Here is a 19,983-nt window from a genome sequence, read left to right as displayed (position 1 = left end):
ATTATTTCTATTTACAAATGACTTTGTAAAACTGAGGAAATTTACTTAGAGAACACCAGTGCACTTCTTGCATTGAGTGGAAGGTACAGGCACAACCAAATCTATGTGGAATCAGAGCAGAGAGTGTCTGTTGTAGTAACTTTGAAGTTCTTAAAAGCCTGGACATTTTTAAAGAATTTTGGCTCTACATTATTTTAAATGTCAGCATGACTAATTCTTATTTTGCTTAATGACATTTCAATTCCATGAGTGTGGCACATGATATGACCTGACTACTCCAAAGCCATTTGCAATCTCTCTTTCTTAGGTTCCACTACCATAGAAGCTCCATAGTTGGAGTTCCAAGTATTCATGTTCCTACACTCACTGCCAGATAAGAATGACCATGTGACCCAGTAATACACAAAAAGATTAGTTTGAAGTCACTGTGCTTACTTACCTGCTGAAAAACTTAAAAAGGGACATTTATAAACTACCCTTTGGCTTTTCCTTACCCATTTCTTCCTGCTTCTACTAGGAAGCGGATGTATACTTGCTAATGCAACAGCCATCTCACAACCTTGAGACAACATCTGTAAGCACCTACCTGTACATGCCGAAAATAACTGAAGAAAAAAAGGAGAAAGTTCCTTGAAGCACTGGACTATGAAGCCCTGGCTACTCTCTGTCCGAAATAAATGACCCTTTTTGTCTAAGTGCCTAAACAGATTTTTGGTTGCTTAAATCTGAATCTAATCCTACTGATACAAGTTTCCACTTGACCACGGAAGACTTTAAAAAAAAGAAATTCTCAATTTTCTCAAGGGAGGTACATAACTAGTGTTTTCTATAAATATTGAAGTGGAATTATAATTTATCACATAAAATGGATAATTAAAACATGAGGACATACTTCTCTTCCAGATCTGATTGAAAAAGCCCACACAGAACACTTGCTATATGATATATCATCTGCAGTTCCCCAGCATAAGCATCATCTGATAACTTATCTGAAATCTAGAATCTCAGGATTCCTCTGCTTCACCTATGCAGAATCTGCAAATTAAATGTGATTCCCAGGTGATTCATATGTATGTTAAAGGTTTTAGAATGCTATGTGAATTGTGATCTCTTTGAAATGAAAAAAAATAATCTTTAAAAAATTTATCTTTTATATCTCTATTTCCTAGTACAATGCCTAAATAGAGCATAATAAGGCCAGCCAAATATTTGATGAATGAAACATAATACTGGCTCAGTGTCAATCATTAAATTTTATTATAGATTTGATTATCAGAAATCTAACCATTTTTTTTGCAAAGGAGAGCTTGTGGCTATGAGGAAATGAGTAATGGGACAGACATGATGTAAAACAGGAAAACTGGTTGAAAAGTTACAAAGCTTAGGATGAAAAAAAACAATAGGCTCTAGTTTTGCACTAAAATGAAAAGTTTTAAGTAATATGGGCACCCCTAAGAGAAAGAGTTAAAGATAGAAAATTGACAAGTGAGTCATAGAGAGATGCCCTTGCCAACATTCACTATTTTTCCTGGAGCCATTTTGATTTATCTATCCTAGGTCGGTAGTTCTCCTATTTGGAAGCATGATGAATCACTTAACTCCTAGGAAAGTTAGGAATGCTATCCCAGGAAAGTACATTTATGCATATACACACACGCGCACACACACACACAAAGACACACACACTTCAGACAGTTTTAAGAAGTACACAGAATATCCTCAAGTCTACCGATCAAAGATGCAGTGGACTTCATATACAGAGCCCTTCATGGAGTTTGAATTTTCTACATTACTAATTAGGTAGAATGATCTATTAAATCTAGACATGGCTTAGAAAAATAGATTAAGGCTACCTCCTCACATATCCTAAATCCTAAATTAGTTACCAGTTTAACTTTTGACCGAATGGAAGCATGGTCCTTCTACTAAATTCTGCCGGCATTCTTCTGTAGGCCTGTTGTGACTAAATGAATAAGCCAAGATGGTATAAGAAATGCCCACAGATGTGCTTACATATCAGACTGAGGAACACTTGGACTCTGGCACAAATGAAGTGTACTTATCTTAAAAACATAAAGGATATGTTAGAGAGTTACTTTTAATATTATAGGCTCTTAATGTGAGTATTACAGGTTGAATTGTGTCCCTCTCAAAATATGTTAAAGTCATAAACCCTAGTCCCCAGAGTATGACCTTATTTGAACTAGGGTTGATGCAGATGCAATTAATTAAGATGTAGCCAGACTTAAGTGGAGAGGGCCGTTAATCCTGTATGATTGGTGTCCCTACAAGAAACACAGAGACAGATAGGAGCAGAGAACATCACATAACTGATTGGATGGTTATCTGGCACAATAGGGTTACAGGCAGAGGGAACGGCAAGCACAGAAGCTCCAAGAAAGAAATATATTTGCACATAAGAGGAAGAGAGGTGGCAAGTGTAGCTGGATAGAGTGAGTGAGTGAGAGAGCAACAGGAGATGAGTTTGGAGAAGAAAATTGAGGGAGATGGATGATCCATAGACTGCAAGTCATTGTGAGGATTTCGACTTCTATGTGAGACGTGAGGTCATTGCATGATTTGGTGCAGAGGAGAAACATTATCTGACCATTGTTTTAACATAATCCTTTTGGTCACAGTGTGGGGAACAGACTAAAGATGATCAAGGAGAGACAAAGATATCAGGCAGCGGCCATTCCAATAATTATTGGCTTGGATGAAGTATGTGCTATGGAAGTGGTAAAATTGGTCAGATTCTGAATATGTTTTCAGGGTTTGCTGACAGACTAGGTATATAGTGCAACATAAAGTGAAGAATCAAGAATAGCTTCAAGAATCCTGACCTGAGCAATTAAAAGAATGGAGTTGCCATATTCCCAGAGGGTAACACGGGAGAGGACTGTGGCAGGGAAAGATCAATCTGTTTTGGCATTAAAACTGATGGTTACACATCAATATCTACCCACCTCCTCCTGAGTTGTCATTAATAACCTAGAAAGACAAGCATTCTGATGAATTTTAATGAGAAGCCTTGGGTCAACCAATAGGAGAATTCTCAAAGCAATCCCAAATATTTGACTCTAGGTCCAGGCTGTCACCATTCACTATATGAATAATGCCAAAAATGGTAGTCATTCTCTTCTAAGCCTTCATTCCCTGGCAGCAGGAAGGAGTTGATCAGAACCAACTACTCATATCCCTTGAAGGCGTTTTTAATCTAAGTCACTGTTTTGAGGTACTCTTGGAAAAGTCACAGGGCTCTGTGATCTCCAAAGGTAAAATGGAAACGATTAACGCTTACTGTGCCCACCTACCTTCTTTACAGGAATATTGCCCAGGCCAACTCAGATAAAATATACAATGTAATATATGTGCATGGTAGCCATAGTGATACTATTTTGTTGCAAGTAGACACTTTTGAACTATAGTCATTATATTTGGAAGAATGTAAGGTGTTTTGAAAGAATCAGAAAATAAACAGCTCCAAATAAGTTATTTTTACATTTTTTAAAAGATTTTATTTATTTATTCATGAGAGACACACAGAGAAAGGCAGAGACAGACATCTGCTAGAGGGAGAAGCAAGCTGAACCAGGATCACGCCCTGAGCTAAGCTACTCAGGCGTTCTAGTTATTTTTACATTTTAAGGCAAAGACAATTAGTAACCTTTTCCCACTGAATAGAAAATGTTAATAAGATGAACAGGTTTTGAAGGGGTGTCTGGGTGGCTCAGTGATTGAGCATCTGCATTTGGCTCAGGTTGGGATTCCAGGGTCCTGGGATTGAGTCCCACATCACGCTTCCTGCAGGGAGCCTCTTTCTCCCTCTGCCTGTGTCTCTGCCTCTCTCTGTGTCTCTCATGAATAAATAAATAAAATCTTAAAAAAATATATGAACAGGTTTTGACAGCAGAACAATAAGATATTCAAGGATAGCATATCTTCTGCAGTTCTTGGAGGGTGCACATCTAGGCCATAGCAAATAGAAATCAAACAGCAAGAGCAAGAAAAACATTTGCATAGTATCTGTCCACCTGAACTTTGAGAACATGTGAAGGGGTTGAACTAACTGCAAGAGATATTGGGTACAAAACAAGGAATCATAGTCTCCTGTGGACCACTGGAGACAAGTGTAAGTGTGGATTCATAGGACACATAGAAAACTATGGAAGAGGTGGAAGAGAAACAAGATCAAGGAGAGGAAAGAAGGGATTTTGGCCTTATCCAAAAGGGACCTATCCACAAGTGATCCATGTATTACATCAGCTTCAAAATAAAAATGAATTCAAAGTGTTAGAAATATAAACAGAGGTATGTAAGGGTCCTGTGTATGTGTGCACATGTACATACTGTATATCACTGGTTCTTAGCCCCATATAATTGCTAGACATCCCATTCTTACAAGTTCCAGGTATTCAAACACGTCCCCAGGAATGTTTCACTGAAACTCATTTCAGCTAATCCACAGCATGAGATATTTTTCTCCCTGCTCTCTAGACAGGGTCACTTTCTGTTGGGTCACACTATATCTTCTGGGCTTTGCTTCCACTTAGTGCTGGTATCTCCAGTAATCCTGTCTGGCATTTCTACCTCTATTACGCAGAATAACCTCTCTTTCTGGCATTTCTACCTCTATTACGCAGAATAACCTCTCTTTCACAACATCCAGAGTTTAGCCTCCTCAGGCTATGCCATTGCCATTCCTGTTAGAAGGCCTTGAAGCAAGGAAGGTATCAGTACCTATCATATTGTTTGCAAGATGGCAAGAGAAGATTTTTGCAGAACCTCTAAGTGATAATTGTACCATGTTCTATATAAGAGTAACAGAAATGCCCCTATGTGTGTCTTCTCATTCAAAGAACAAAATACTGCAAATCACAAAATAATGTTTGATTTAGTTCACTTTAATTTAGAAGGTTTACATATGTCATAAAAATAAATCAAGGAAGAGACATACAAATTAATCAAGATCAAATGGGATGTTGAATTTTTTAATGCTGGGAATCACTAAATAATATAATAATATTATTATTTCCCATATTTATTTTCAACATCATAAAACATGAAAATAAAGTTTGTCATCAGGTCAAAAGCTTTTAATCAATTCAGACTACATTTCAGAGTGCCACTGTGAATTGCCTGCACCAGCTGTTTTGCAGCTGCAGTGAATTTGACATGCTCTGGAATCACCATGGAATGCTTCAAATCCTTTGGAAATACAGAGTAAAGCCTAAGGAATAAAAATTGTAGTCTGCCATGCTGGACAAAATCAGGGAAGACATATTTTAGAGAGTATGTGAATATAATTATTTTAGAAAATTCCAAATATGAGTAGCTGTAGTGTCTAGGAGATATAATTTTATACATATGTGTATATATATATATATATATCATACATTCTGATGATACCACTTTTCAATGATTTATTACAACTTTTTTCAAATAGAGAAAAATTGAAATAATCTTAAGGTGAATACCATCCATTTACCACCTATTATTAACATTTTACTATATTTGCTTTATCACATCTATGAGTCCATCAACTTGTCTTATTTTCTATAAAGTTTTGATACTTTCTTAAATTTACATAATACAGAAGTACATGATTTATAAGAGTCAAATGTAATGTTCCAGAATATGACTGTTAGTTCCCAATCTGAATTATTATGGATATTTAACATCAGAAGAAACCTGTAATATCCCTTTACTGTAAGCACCTTATTTTTCAGCTATAGAAATTAAGGCATATTAATCTGAAAGAGTTTGAGTAAGAGCACCCATCTGCTTACCTGACTAATTAGTAACTAAACCAAGCTAGGATCCTTACTCTGTATTTTACATAAACATGTACTTGGAAAGTAAGTGAAAGCTCTAAAGTGTTAATAAGATGAGGAGAATCATTGAAGCATGTTCTTTGTTAGAAAATTGAAGTGAGGGATCCCTGGGTGGCGCAGCGGTTTGGCGCCTGCCTTTGGCCCAGGGCGTGATCCTGGAGACCGGGGATCGAGTCCCACGTCGGGCTCCCGGTGCATGGAGCCTGCTTCTCCCTCTGCGACTATCATAAATAAATAAAAATTAAAAAAAAAAAAAAAGAAAACTGAAGTGATTTTAAGTTAATAGAACAATGCACAGTTGAATTAGTGGTGAGATTTCAGGAGGAAGTGGAGCTAAGTGAGTTAAGAGCTGAACATCTACAAAAATCCTCCCACTGTGTAATCAAAACAACAACAATAACAATGACGATGATGACAAACCCTGCTAAAACAGCTCGAATTCTAGCATCAATATTGTATGTGTGCCCAGTTTTCAAACTGATGGAAAGTCACGGGGATGAAGAATTGAAGCCTGAGTATTGGAAGTGCGGAATTTGAGTGGGAAGCAGTGGATCTGCTGCTTCAGATCCAGTTTGACAAACTCATAGATTGTCACAACCGGCACAGTTTGGAGAGCAAGGAGGAATATGAACTGTAGCTTACACACTCTCTTGAATCCATTACTGAGAGTTCTTAAAATTAACTTGCATGTTTCCCACAATGGAATCCTCATTGTGTTCAGCCACATACTTACCTGAGCTGCAACTCTGTTTAGACAATGAATGTGACACAATGTAATTTCTTGTTGCTTTTACATTTTTATGTTTTGACACAATTTTTAAAAAAGAGTTTATTAAAAGAGAGAAAGAGCAGGACCTGTGCAAGCAAGCAGGGAGAGGGGCAGAGGCAGAGGAAGAGAGGGAATCTCAAGTCTGTGGAGTGAGTGTGGAGCCTGATGTGGGGCTCGATCCCATGACCCTGAAATCATGTGGCGAGCTGAAATCAAAGGTCAGGTGCCTAACAAACTGAGCCACTCAGGCACCCCTGACAGATTTTTAAAAGGAAATTTGAGAACGATGAGTAAATATATATTAGAAAATTGTTAGAATTCATACTTCAATGTTACTAAGGCAGCAAATGAAGGTTTTTCCCTTTTCTCCTTCTTCTTCCTCTCATATCCTTTAAAATTTTTCTTCTCCAGGGTTATTTCCTCAGTTTCCAGCTAAGTGACTAATATATTTTCCATGAGACTACAGTTTTAATGATTTAGAATTCTTAATAACTTACTGGGAAACAATTAAATTTTAGCTTCTGGAGCCCTACCCTAAAAGATTCCAGTCTTTTATGTTTTTAACAAACTTTCCAGGTAATTTTTAAGTGATGAACAATTTAAAACTACCAGTTTGTAGAATTCTACATTAGAAGTCAAGATGTCTTGGTTCTAGTTCTGGCCCAATGATTATTGATTTGTTGAGTGGCCCTATGGCTCTGCTTACTTCTAGAATTTATTCCCCCTGTAGATAGAAGATAGTAAGCCCACGTATGAAGATAAAACAAAATTTATTTTTATCTTATAGAGTTCTTTCTTGGCACTATAAATAATACAATAATAATGATCTTGTAGGAAATTAGCAAAACTTAATCATCTATTTAGAAACCTGATATAATATCTAATACTTAGTAGTGCTCAATAAATGATAGTTATTGTCATATTTATAAGATTTTTTTTTATTTTTTCAAGTTTTTATTTAAATTCCAGTGAGTTAACATTCAGTGTTATATTAGTTTTAGATGTAGAATTTAGAAAGAATTTTTTTTTTATATTATTAAGAAACAGGCATTAAACTCATCTGCTATACAAGACTGGCCCTTTAAAGTGCTGAATTGACTAAAATATGTATGAATAGTAGGATCATCATCTCTCTAAGTATTCCATTGATCATAGTTTTATCAGATTACTCACTCATTTTAGGGTACCATAAATGAGGGACATGTGTTGAGTCTTTATGTTATCAGTAAGGCTTCCAGTCCACGGTAGGCCATTAGTAGTTAAGTTGGAGAGTCAAAAGTTACACACGTCTTTTTTACTGCATAGGGATCAGCACTCTTAACCCTTTCCTTGTTCAAAGATTAAGTATACCAATTAGTGACATAAACAAATTTCTTGTTAGTGACATAAACAAAATTTCCTTTACACCATGAAGAGTAACTATTAGCACCCCAGCTTTCTCTCTAAGAATGAGAAAATGGATATGAAAACCCTTGCTCACTAGTACATGGTTAGTAAATTAAAAGGCTGAGATTCAAGCCCATGATTTTGAGTGGAAATCTTGTCTGTTTTTCTTTTTTTCTTTTAAAGATTTTTATTTATTTATTCATGAGAGACACAGAGAGAGAGGCAGAGACACAGGCAGAGGGAGGAGAAACAGGCTCCATGCAGGAAGCCCCATGAGGGACTCAATTCTGAGACTCTGGGACCACACCCTGAGCCAAAGGCAGATTTCAACCACTGAGCCACCCAGGCACCCCTTGTCTGTTTTTCTTTGGTTGCTCATCTGTTTTTATTTTTGTTGTTTCTGTTTTGTTCTATTCATAATACTGGTAGTACTAGATGTGAAGTTCATAATAGCAACGACAGTGAATGTAACCAAGACCTTCAATGTAATTGTACTTTGATCAGAACTCCTCACAAGAATGTAAGACCATGCACTTGTATTTTCCCCTCTGAAAATGTTTCCTGTCATTTTTTTTTTGTTCTTAGTACATTTTCTAAATTAATATCCATTACCTTACAAGAGATTGAAATGATTGCGATAACAATTTCTTCCACTGAAACGATCTTATACACATACACAGAGGCATTAACCATTTCATTTTGTGCAGAGACCAGTTTTCTGTGACTTTAGATTTACTTAAATCCAAATATCAATTTGATGAGATATAAGCTAAAATCAGTAAGTGTCAGGTACAAGAAACAGCATGTCAACCGAGTTCTGCTTGTTCTACTGCTTCCCTAGAGAACACTTAACAAGATTTATGCCATAATTTTACTGTAGAGGGTTGGCTTACAAAAGGTATTTTCTATACCAAAACACAAAAAGTATATTCACCTTGGGAAAACATAAAGATCTATCTCCAGAAGCTATTTCCAGCTGGTCTTCCCTAACCACAGCTCAGTGATTAGACCAAAGATACATGTTTTATGCTAAGATCTAGCAAAAGTCCAAACTTTGAAAGTAACATCTGCAGAGAAGTTGCAAGCCAACATAAAAACATGTTCATTGTTATTGAAATTTTGAAGCTTGCGTTCTTTTGAATTTTTCTGCTTCAGTGGGTATTCTTTATTCATAACCTCTCCAAGGCATTTTCTTTGGAACACAATAGGATGGTTCGTATTCTATTTTTTTTATTCTCATAAATTATTTGTTAGTTGTCAAAGTCTAAAGTTCTAAAGTGATGTTTTATTTCCTTTTACACCTACTCACCTAAACCTTCAATTCCAAAAGGAAGCTGCTGGAAAGTTTATACACCTACCTTTCTAAAAAATTGGTTAATAAAACACTGATTGGATTTCTTAAGGTCCATGTGATATATCTGACTATATTTATGTGATTCAGGTAATTATACTTGGCCTAAATGTCAGAGATTAACAAATGTGACTCAGGGAGTCTTGTTTTAGAAGAAACTTAGAACTAGTTGATTGTCATGTCTTAAGATAGGTTTCACCAAAGTTATCCCATTTGACTCACTTTAATTCATTCAACAAGTGTGGACTTTGTGCTTACCCCCTACCAAGAGTTATGGGGACTACAAAGGAAATAGAAGTCAAGGTCGATTTAAGGAACTTAAAAAACACAATAACGGATACTTGTTTTTCAACAATCAAGACACGGGAAACATCTTGAAACAAACAAAAAAAACAATTCATATCCTTATGAATATCACACCCCAATGATGAAATGCCAAGTGCACTATACAGAAAATAAATATAAAAGGAAGACTGATGTTCTTTAGTTCTAATAAAAAACCTCAGTGGTTTAATCCCATTTTTTAATGTTCAAGAAGAATTAGTAAAACATGTTCTATATAATTCATTAGTTATCTTTACTCAAAAATGCTTCCTCAGTAAATATTTAATTAGAAACTTCTTTGGAAAAAATTTTCAGTATTAAGTAATTAGACAAAAAGCATTTTATACAGCTATTGAAAAACAAAAAGGACTTTTCCCCCTCTACTTCATACGTATATGTAATTTGCAAGAGTGAAAAGGGAAAACCCAGGCAGGGTTTAATGAACTCTTCTTCATTCTGTGATATTATAGTATTAAGGCTTTCTGCTGGGTTTTCACTTTTCACAAGAGGACAAGTCTGAGGTGGAAATCATCTATTTTTTCTAACCACACCTTGGCATGCCAGTAATTTAGTCTCCTGATTTCTCATACAAAGGAATGACTAAGAGATTGATTTGAGAGGTAGCAGGGAAACAAATTGGTCTCTGGCTGTATTTCTCAATAAGAGTCTTACATTTCCTTATGAAAATATCTGCAAACATTAGACATCTGTTTAGTTTTGCCACCTTCAATGTTCTGCTTTATTCATTCTCACTCAAGTCCAAAGTCAATCTCTTCTATTGTGCTTGGCTTTTGTCAGATAAGAATGACAAGTAAGGAAGGGATTATCTCTCGACTTCAAATCTCCTTTTGCCATAAACACACACAGACACATGCAGGCATGCACGCACACACACATTTACACCCCTCATATACCAAGAGATAATTTTAGAACTTAATTATTTTCTCGCCTTTACCACGCCTAAAACTTCCCGTAAGGAAAAAAGTTGATACATAGATTCTTAGTAAAATATGACTGAAAAATCCAAATTCCTTACTGTTCAGTCATTAGATTTGAATTACACTTCTTTAAAACAGGGACCTTGTCTGTTTTACTCACTGCTATATCTTCAGGGTCTAGGGCAATGACTAGCATTTAATACATGCTCAATAAATGTTTGTTGAATGAATACATGCGTTCAAAATAAAGTCTTTTGGCAAATTGAGCAACTCAGGGCATCAGGGGAAATGTCTTTTTGTTGTCCCTGAAATACTTCTTTCAAGGCTGTGTATAATTTTATATAGGGCCACACATGTAGTGAGTGTCCTTTCTTGTCAGCTGCCTGCCTCACTTCTCCATCCTCATATTAGGGTATAAATCTTCACCTCTACCCTAAATCTAAACACAGACCTGATAAACCTTCCTGGGAATATTAGAAATGCAGTGTATTAGGTGAGTTTTGACAAAGAATGAAGATGAGTGCCACAACCCCACCTAGCCTCACAACTACTGAGGATTAGGCCCTAAAGCAGCACAGAAGAAATTTTTGTGGGGGTGCATGTGATTGATAAAGGAAAAGTGGCTCGGCTCTCTGTTTCTCCTAGAAGCACAGATATAAAGTCTTCTAAATATTTAAATAATTGTATACAGAGAGAGAACATAAGGCAGGGATAAATCTGATTTAAATGCTTATTTTTGTGCCACTGGCTCTTGATTTCTGAGTTGGAGGAGCCAGAGAGAAGAAAATATTAAAACATCTGATACAGTTGACCTCCTGTGCTATATGAGAAACCTTTACTATTGCTGTGTAAAAGCAGTAAATAGTCACAGGACTGGCAGGGACTCACAAAATAGTCCTTTATTTCCATACTGACTCGGGATGAGATCCACCCTCCTACACCACTATGAAGCTTCTAAAAAACAAAGATACTAACATTAAAGTTCAGTATTTCCTGGTTTGTGTTGCAGCCATGTAAGCCAAATTTTCCATAACAAATTCCAATCTGGAGTGTCTATTCATCATACACATACGTGTGTGTGTGTGCATTTATATGTGTGTGTATGTGTGTATATAGATGTGTAGAGCCTTCTGTCCAAACTAGCTTTTAGTCAGGTGCTGACACTCGCTCCCCGAACTCTGCATCATCTGAGAATTGACAGCAGAAATTCTTAAATGAAACCATTTCACATGCACAATGCAAAGCCTTGAAATCACTGTGTGTCTGTGTCTTCTTTTGTCAAGGGGAACACAGCATGTTTGTAAACATGTGGCATGGAAAGAAGAGCCAGGCAACGACAGCAAGCCCATGGCCCACCAATTTCCTGTTTGTCTCTGACATTATGTTACCCCTGGCAACTAATGGAGGAAATAATCTCCAAGAGAGCAGCACTTCTTTTCCTTATTATAAGTTCAGAGTTTGGCAAGTAAAATAAATTAAAACCTTCTAACTGCCTTCTTAATTGCCAAAAAGCTTTTATGTCCCCATTCCCTTCTTCATTAACTTTCTTCCTTTCTTCCCTCTTGAAATAGGAGAAAAAGCAATAGAAATAGACACCTAGATAGAGATAGAAAGATAGATGAACAGAAAGAGGGGATAGGGAGAGGGAGTTCTCTTTCAGTATTTTGATCTGCTCAAAACTATAATGCATTGAGTTTATGCAGGAGGAACTTTTGATAAAAATTGCACAATACCTGCAGAGCTACAGTGAATCAACTTCATTTTAATTATAAAAAGTGACATAGCTGGGTAGATCAATGTGTCTTGCATGACTTTTTTTATCATACAGACAAAACCAAGTCACATAAATCCATTCATTCATTCAGTTGGCACTTGCTGTAAAAAATAGAAAGTATTATGTTGGATGTGTACATTTTTACTTTATCCCCTTTTAAGTAGAGTTGAAGTTACTGGGAAATGGAATACTGAAAAGGTGAGATAACTTGCCCTTGGTCACATTATGGTGAATTCAGGGCCTGTTCTATTTGATCCCAAAGCTGGCATGGCCCGCACGCTATTCATTCTCTTCATATTGTGATGTGTAGTGTCTGAAGTAGTGCAGAGATAAAATGAGAGAGATTTTAAGAGGAGTACACCAAAATAAGGAAATTATCACTAAGAAATTGAGCAATTAAGTATTTTATTTACTGTTCTTTTAATGAGCAATAGCCAAAAAAAAAAAAAAAAAAAGGAAGGAAGAAAGGAATCCTCTGACTCAAAGGACAGAGTCAGAGGTCATTTGATTGTTATCATTCCAAAGACCATGGCGACTACAATGCATAGCAAAAATTAAAATACCCTGAAATTATAAGATTGTCTATGATAGACATGTGGTAGAGATTTCCCCCTATATAGTTGTCCCCTTATTTACAGGGGATATGTTCTAAGACCTTCAGTAGGGCAGCCCGGGTGGCTCAGCGCTTTAGTGCCACCTTTGGCCCAGGGTGTGAGCCTGGAGACCAAGGATCGAGTCCCACAACGGGCTCCCTGCGTGGAGCCTGCTTCTCTCTCTGCCTCTCTCTCTCTCTCTCTCTGTGTCTCTCATGGATAAAAAAAAAAAATAAAATCTTAAAAAAAAAGACCTTCAGTAGATACCTGAAACTGGGTAAAATTGAACCCCATGTATTCAATGGGCTCTTGAGCAACAACAGTTTTAACTGCACAGGTCCACTTATACATGGATTTTTTTTATAGTATAGTACTGTAAATGTATTTTCTTTCTCTTCCTTATAATTTTCTTAACATTTGTTTTCTCTAGCTCACTTTATTGTAAGAATATAGTTTATAACACATATAACATGCAAAATATGTGTTATCAACTGTTTTCAGTAAGATTTCTGCTCAACAATAGACTGTTTAGTAGTTAAGTTTTGGGGGAATCAAACGTTATATGCAGATTTTCGACTGTGTGGAAGTTTGATACCTCTAACCCCTACATTGTTGAAGAGTCAACAGTACTATGTTTTTTCCCATACATAACTACCTATCATAAAGTCTAGTTTATAAATTAGGCACGGTAAGTGATTAATAACAATAACTAATAATAAAATAAAACAATTATAACAATGTACTCCAACAAGAATAATGTGAATGTGGTCTCTTTCTCTCAAAATATATTAATATACTGTACTCACTCTTCTTCCTCTTGTGATGGATGATATAAGATGATAAAATGCCTACATGATGAGATGAAGTGAGGTGAATGATGTAGGCATTGTGACATAGTATTAGGCCATGTCAGAAGGAGAATCATCTGCCTCTAAACCCAGTTGTCCACAGATAACTGAAACCACAGAAAGCAAAACCGTAGATAAACTGGGGAACTACTGTATTTGACAGCTGTATAACATTAGTAATCCTGTATACATTTTTTAAGATTTTTATTTATTTATTAGAGACAGAGAGAGAGAGAGAGAGGCAGAGACACAGGCAGAGGGAGAAGCAAGCTCCACACAGGGAGCCTGATGTGGGACTCGATCCTGGGTCTCCAGGATCACACCCTTGGCTAAAGGCAGTGCAAAACCGCTGTGCCCCCGGGGCTGCCCCCGGTATACATTATTAATGATGATATGTAGAGCTGAGACTTTCTAAACTATTGGGGGGAAAGAAGTCGTATTTAACAATACTAAAAGACTAAATTCTCTTCCTATTTTCTTTTTAGAAAATAGTACAAAATTATTATAATATAAAAAAATACACAGAAAAAATTAGGCAAGACAATAAATAAAACTATTATGCTTTTCCTGGCATTTTGATGCTTACTGTATTTATAACGTTGGAAAATTTGGAATTTTTGCAATTCTTTCCATGATTTTTTGATGGATCTCCAATTGTATAACCTTCCATATTGACAAAACCTGGATTCAACCCTGTAGGACAGGGAACTAAAATAATTGACCTTATTTTTCTAAGAAGTTTACATATTTATTCCAAGTCAAATTCAGTTACCAAAAATAAAGGATTGTTTAAATTTTTCCTTTTTATTTTCATTAGATTCTACCAAGGTGAAGGACATTTAGATAGTTGCTCATTACATGGTACTTCTGTTCTGCTGCTTCGTGGGCTGACAAACTAAATCCAAGCAATTGGTTTAGAAATATGCAATGACTCAGTTTTGCCATCTATAAAGTGACAGAATGAATTAGATGGTCTACTCCCTTTCCTTTGGTCTCCTTGGTTATACATTTTGCTAAGTGAGAAAAAAAAGAGACAAATACTCATCACAAATAATATATAACAACTATATAGTATATATCTCAATTTAGGACAGACTTCAACTCTTTGTGGTTTAATCGCAGAAATAATGTGGTACCTGTGATACATGCTTCACAGGGAAATTCAGAGGGTTGGTAATATAATACCAATAAAAGGGCCTGGAAAAAAAGTAGCCCCTAAGAGTGAGGTGTCCTGAGCAAATGGGATTATTCCAGAATGGCTGCAGTCCCGTAGCTTCATGAATAATCCTTTAAAAGCAAAAAGATAAACCCTTGAGGTTAAGTTACAGCTTGATGAAATACTTGAAATGACCAAAGTTGGAATTCCGACATTGTATTTCAGAGATATGGAACAGCTACAACCACCATTTCTTATACTTGTCCAGAATAATGTCTTATTTTCTGTCCTCTCTCCATAAATTAGAACTTCTTAGGCTAAGCAACTTTTTGTATAAGTGCTACAGGCATAACACGGTGGCTGCCAGCAGATAAAAGAGGTGCTGAATATGTTTTTATGCACCACTGGCCATAGACTCAAATTTTTAGTTTTTTTCTGTGTCTTTCCTACCTCCTTTCCTTTCCTACCTTTGTTAAAAGAACAAAAGACAGAAGTTAACATTTTAAACATTTACTCATAAAATGGCAAAACTGAGAACAAATGTCAAGGCGTAAAATAATTTAATACGCTTTAAATCTCACCAACCATTGCAAATGTAAATTCTGTTCTGATTCATTCAAGGCATTTTCCTAAATTCAAAGTCCTGTGGAGACACAGTCTGGACTCCTGGTACTTTGGTGCCTTGGAACAACTTTGACAGAAATAGCCCTCATAGAAAACTGACTCTGAACATCCTTGGGAGGTTTCTAAGGGCCACTCCCAGCTGATGGGAGGCAAGGCATCCCATTGCCTCCTGAGGACTCCTGAGAAGTTCTTAGCTCACTTGGCCAAGGTTTCCAGATTTTTGCATCTTTCTGCTCCACGTGGCCTGAGGAAGAAAAGAAATATCCACCTCGGTAGATAAATCTTTTCAGAAGGCAATACTGCCCAGATTTACCCAAACCTCTCAGGGATTTTCCTTCTGGTAAGGTGTTTGCTTCCTGTTTCTTCTAATTTCTCTACATCTCTAAGAAATTCTGTCCTTTAAGCTGACTAACTGGCATAAAAGCGAAATACACACTAAACTACCTTCTTTTATAAGCTCTTCAAGTTTTTTTCTTTTTATAACGCTTTCCTCCCAGAAGCTTCTAGCACTTACGTCTTAAAGGGACCTTAGATTTTAATCAGAGCCTTTATTTTAAAAAATGATTGAACAGCATACTCGAGTTTTGAAGGGTTTATGGAAGTTTCCTCTCTTAACTAAAGAGCCCTTAGTCTAAACAAAAACTCAAATACCAAGATTTTCTTGATAAGTAGAAAAATTACATTGCTAGAAAGTGTTTAAATTCTACTGGTAATACAACTCCTTCACAGCACAATAAAATGAATATTTCTAGGGATATTCTGTTATGAAAATAGGGTTTCCTTTTGTCTTTCTTGATAAGCATGTACTGTTTTGATAGTTCTTGGTCAGAGAAAGGCAGTTACATGTATGGATATAATTTTCTTTGATGCAAATTTCTCCTCTGTTACTTTCCCTACCTCCCATTTGCAGTTATGTGTTGCTTTATGAAGCACCTGTGACACTGTTAACTTTATTTCTCCAAATAAATAAGGTCATTTATTCTAGTTCTGCTCCAATAGCTTGAAAAGTTCCCATTAAATACCCAGGTATCTTCCTAATTAAAGCAAATGCTAAACTCTTAAAGTCCCATTGGAAAAGTCCTCTGATGTTTGACACCATCAGCAAATCAGCAGTGAAGGCTTCTGTTTAAGCTTCCTTAAGCTACAAAGGCATTTCTTCGACTGTGAGCCAGGTACTTAGGTGGTATAACTTTTCCAAAGAATTCCAGAAGTAACCCTTAGCTTCTTGGGTTGGAAAAATACCTCTTATTTATATGAAGAATCCAAAGCTATAAATGAAACCTAGACTTAGGAAATTATCCTTGGAAGCTTACTGCACAATATTTTGTAGTATACAAACCCAGTTTCAAAGGAAATCCTTGTTAATTGGAAAAAATATCTTCGTGTGATTAGTGAAAATGGTCTAGCCTGAAGTTCTTAAAGGAAGAACATCTCAACTGGTATTTTTTTTTTTTAACTGATTCAAATAGCCGTGACCTCTGGTATAATTCTGGTTAACAGAGCCAGGCAATTGCTTTTGAATTACCTCTCCACACTAAGTAATCGTGAATAATGTCAGATGTGTTTCTTTTCAGGCTGTTAAAGATTCAGGATTCAAAATATGTGAAAGGAGGATGTGTCTGCTTTGGAGTTTTTCCTGCAGGCGAGCCCACTTTTAATTACTTCTATTCTAGCAGTCAGAGCCATGCTTCACATGAAGGAGGCTAATGTTCATGTACCCTCCCAACAGCCTCCTCCTGTCTCATTGTCCTGACTTGCTCCTCATGCCAATCCAGCCTTTATACCCCCACAAAGTTACCATCTGAATATGTGACATTGGGTGGAAGATCTTTAGATGTTCTCAATTTCTCATAGGAAAGGGTTCAAAGTCCTTAACGTGATGTCCCAATCTTAATCTGGTTTGGCTCTTTCCTGCTGGGTCTCTCTACTAATGTGCTGCCCTTGTCTTGGTACCCTAGCACCTGACCAAGTCTAAATACACCCTGATCTCTCCAAACTCTGCTGCTTGACTTGTGCTGAAATTTTATTGTCTGAAAAGCCTTTCAATCCATGGATACCCTTCAGGTATCAGTTCTTCTAACACCTTCCCCAAAGACACCTTCTCAAATAGTCCTACACTTAAAAAAATCTTTCCTTCTTCCACATCACATAGCATTTATAAATATTATGTGTTTATAAAATCTATTCCATGATGCCTTATGTGGTTGTTTAAATATGTTTCTGTGCTTTCTACTGCATCATCATCTAGGATGCGTAGAGCTCTGTATCTTACCCATGCTATAGGATTTTATGACTTCTCCCCATTACTACCTCATCCAAGGCCTAGAAAAGAGGTTTGCATATAGAATTTTAAAAATATTTGCTATTTAATTGAATTATCATAGATAGCTGCTTGTGATGGTAGTTTTCTACATGTAAATAAAAATTAGAGTACTTGAATACATTAGGAATATTTTGACTCAACAAAAGGAATATTTTGACTCATATGAAAGTATGTTTATGAAGAATATTCTTAGCAAAATTTTCTACTCTCATTTGATTCCCTATAAAGAGTAGAAATCCCGCCCCCTCCCCCCCAAAAAAATAGAAGAGCTGATTGCTGGTAATGCATTGTGCTGATGTATTTAAATGCCATTTGTCTTCAATTTCTGTTTATTTCAAAATAACAAAGTAATTGTAAGAAAAATGTGTACACACACAATACCAAAAATGCAATTATATAAAAGGAATTTCTTCATCCGTTCGGGCTTCTATGACAAAGTACTATAGACTGAGTGACTTACAGACAACAGACATTGTTCCTCACATATCTAGAGACTGAAAATCTCAAGGGAGGGTGACAACATGGTCCAATTCTGGTGAGAACTCTCTTCAGGGTTGTAGACTGCTGACTTTTCTTTGTATCCTCACATGACAGAGAACAAAGGGGAAAAGCAAGTTTTCTTGTGTCTCTTGTAAAGGACACTAACCCCATTCATGAAGGCTTCATCATGACCTCATCTAATCCTAATTACCTCACAAAGGTCCCACCTGTTAATGTCATCACATTAGGTGATAGGCTTTCAACATATAATAAATTTTGGAGGGACACAAACATTCTATCTATAACAGAGAAAAAAGTGGAAATTATGTCTTCTCCCGCTTTTGTTCCCCATTCTTCCTTCCTAGAGGCAAACTTACCAGTTTATTGTGTATCATTACATAGACCCTACCCCCTTTTCTTTCTGTCTCTGAATTGACCATGATGTTTTGTTTCAAAATTAGAACATTTGCTTGATTTAGAAGAAGTGCCAGTTTCCCTTAGTTCATGTAACTACCAGTAAGTTCCTAAAATCCTGGTAAATTCCTAAAATCCTTCAAGTATTACCAGCGAAACAAGTTCTCAGAGTGATGCTCTACATCTTTGTCTTCACAGTCTATGTTCACACATGTAGTTAGATGATATTTGTCCTCTTGCAGAATATCTATAGCAGAAAAATAATAAAATCAATAAAATAACATTACAACATGAAATAAAATTATCTTTTGAATACTATAATCTAGCCAATATAGCACTATATGAGGCTATAATATATAATATGTATATTAACATATAATATGTTATATTAATCCTCACAACAAAGATATTGATTTTTGCCTAATCCATGGACATAGATGCAGAATGAGGTTTAAGATTGTAGGGCTGGCCAGTAATTGAGATGTAATTCAGCATAGGTTTATCAGACTCCAATTTCAAGTAGAATCTCAAATCATGAAATTATATGACTCCATCATTTGGCTCTATCACTTCATAATTATTTTCTTTCTTCCTTCCTTCAGCAGTTAGTATCAAATTATGTCATTTACATATGTTTCAGGTTGCTATAAGATTATTATAATATATATATATTTTAAAAATCCAAGAGTATTTCAAAATAGTTTTTGGAAAAAAAACAACAACAACAAAACTGAAAGTCATCCTTAATATTCCACTCCTTAATTTCAAAGTCCCTAGAGATAAATTAAAAAGTCTCCTGGAAATTCATATGCAATAAATTTGTCCTAAGAATTTCAGGTTGTAGGCTTGTCACAATAGTAGCATGCAAGCTAATTCCTTATGAATACCCTCAAAATTGATAAAGTTAATAAACATACTCAGAAGATAAAAACTGGTGCAGTGCAGATGAGCTTTTTATTTCCCTGAGTAATTGTCCCAGAGTCCTTTTGAACTTGTCATAATTCCTTCCAATTTTTCTGTTATTGAGATACACTTCAAATTTTGTTTTCCTGATTTGAAACAGCCATAACTGAGGCACAAACCTATTATTTATACCTTTTTTAACTTTCTTTTTAAATATTAGGTCATATATAATTAAACAATGTTGATTTAACAAATTCTTCAAGAAA

The 19,983-nt window shown here is 36.0% G+C and overlaps 1 long non-coding RNA gene across 3 annotated transcripts in view; it reads right to left on the bottom strand.

The window, feature by feature from the left end:
- LOC144291530 (uncharacterized) overlaps nucleotides 1-18,568 on the bottom strand; it is an 81,606-nt gene extending 63,038 nt beyond the window's left edge. For 2 of the 3 annotated variants that reach the window (XR_013358852.1, XR_013358853.1), the window contains exons 1-2: nucleotides 18,381-18,568; nucleotides 13,776-13,924 (exon numbers count right to left, since the gene is read on the bottom strand). This is a non-coding gene — a long non-coding RNA (uncharacterized LOC144291530). Of the gene's footprint in view, nucleotides 1-12,322; nucleotides 12,474-12,584; nucleotides 12,690-13,775; nucleotides 13,925-18,380 lie in introns of those variants that run through there. The other variant, XR_013358854.1, reaches the window with a different exon arrangement.
- Between the last annotated feature and the right edge of the window lie 1,415 nt (nucleotides 18,569-19,983).

Source organism: Canis aureus, chromosome 20 (genome assembly GCF_053574225.1).
Source record: "Canis aureus isolate CA01 chromosome 20, VMU_Caureus_v.1.0, whole genome shotgun sequence".
Taxonomy (NCBI): Eukaryota; Metazoa; Chordata; class Mammalia; order Carnivora; family Canidae; genus Canis; species Canis aureus.
Note: the sequence above shows the minus strand (reverse complement) of the source record. Positions and strands in the feature narration are given on the sequence as shown.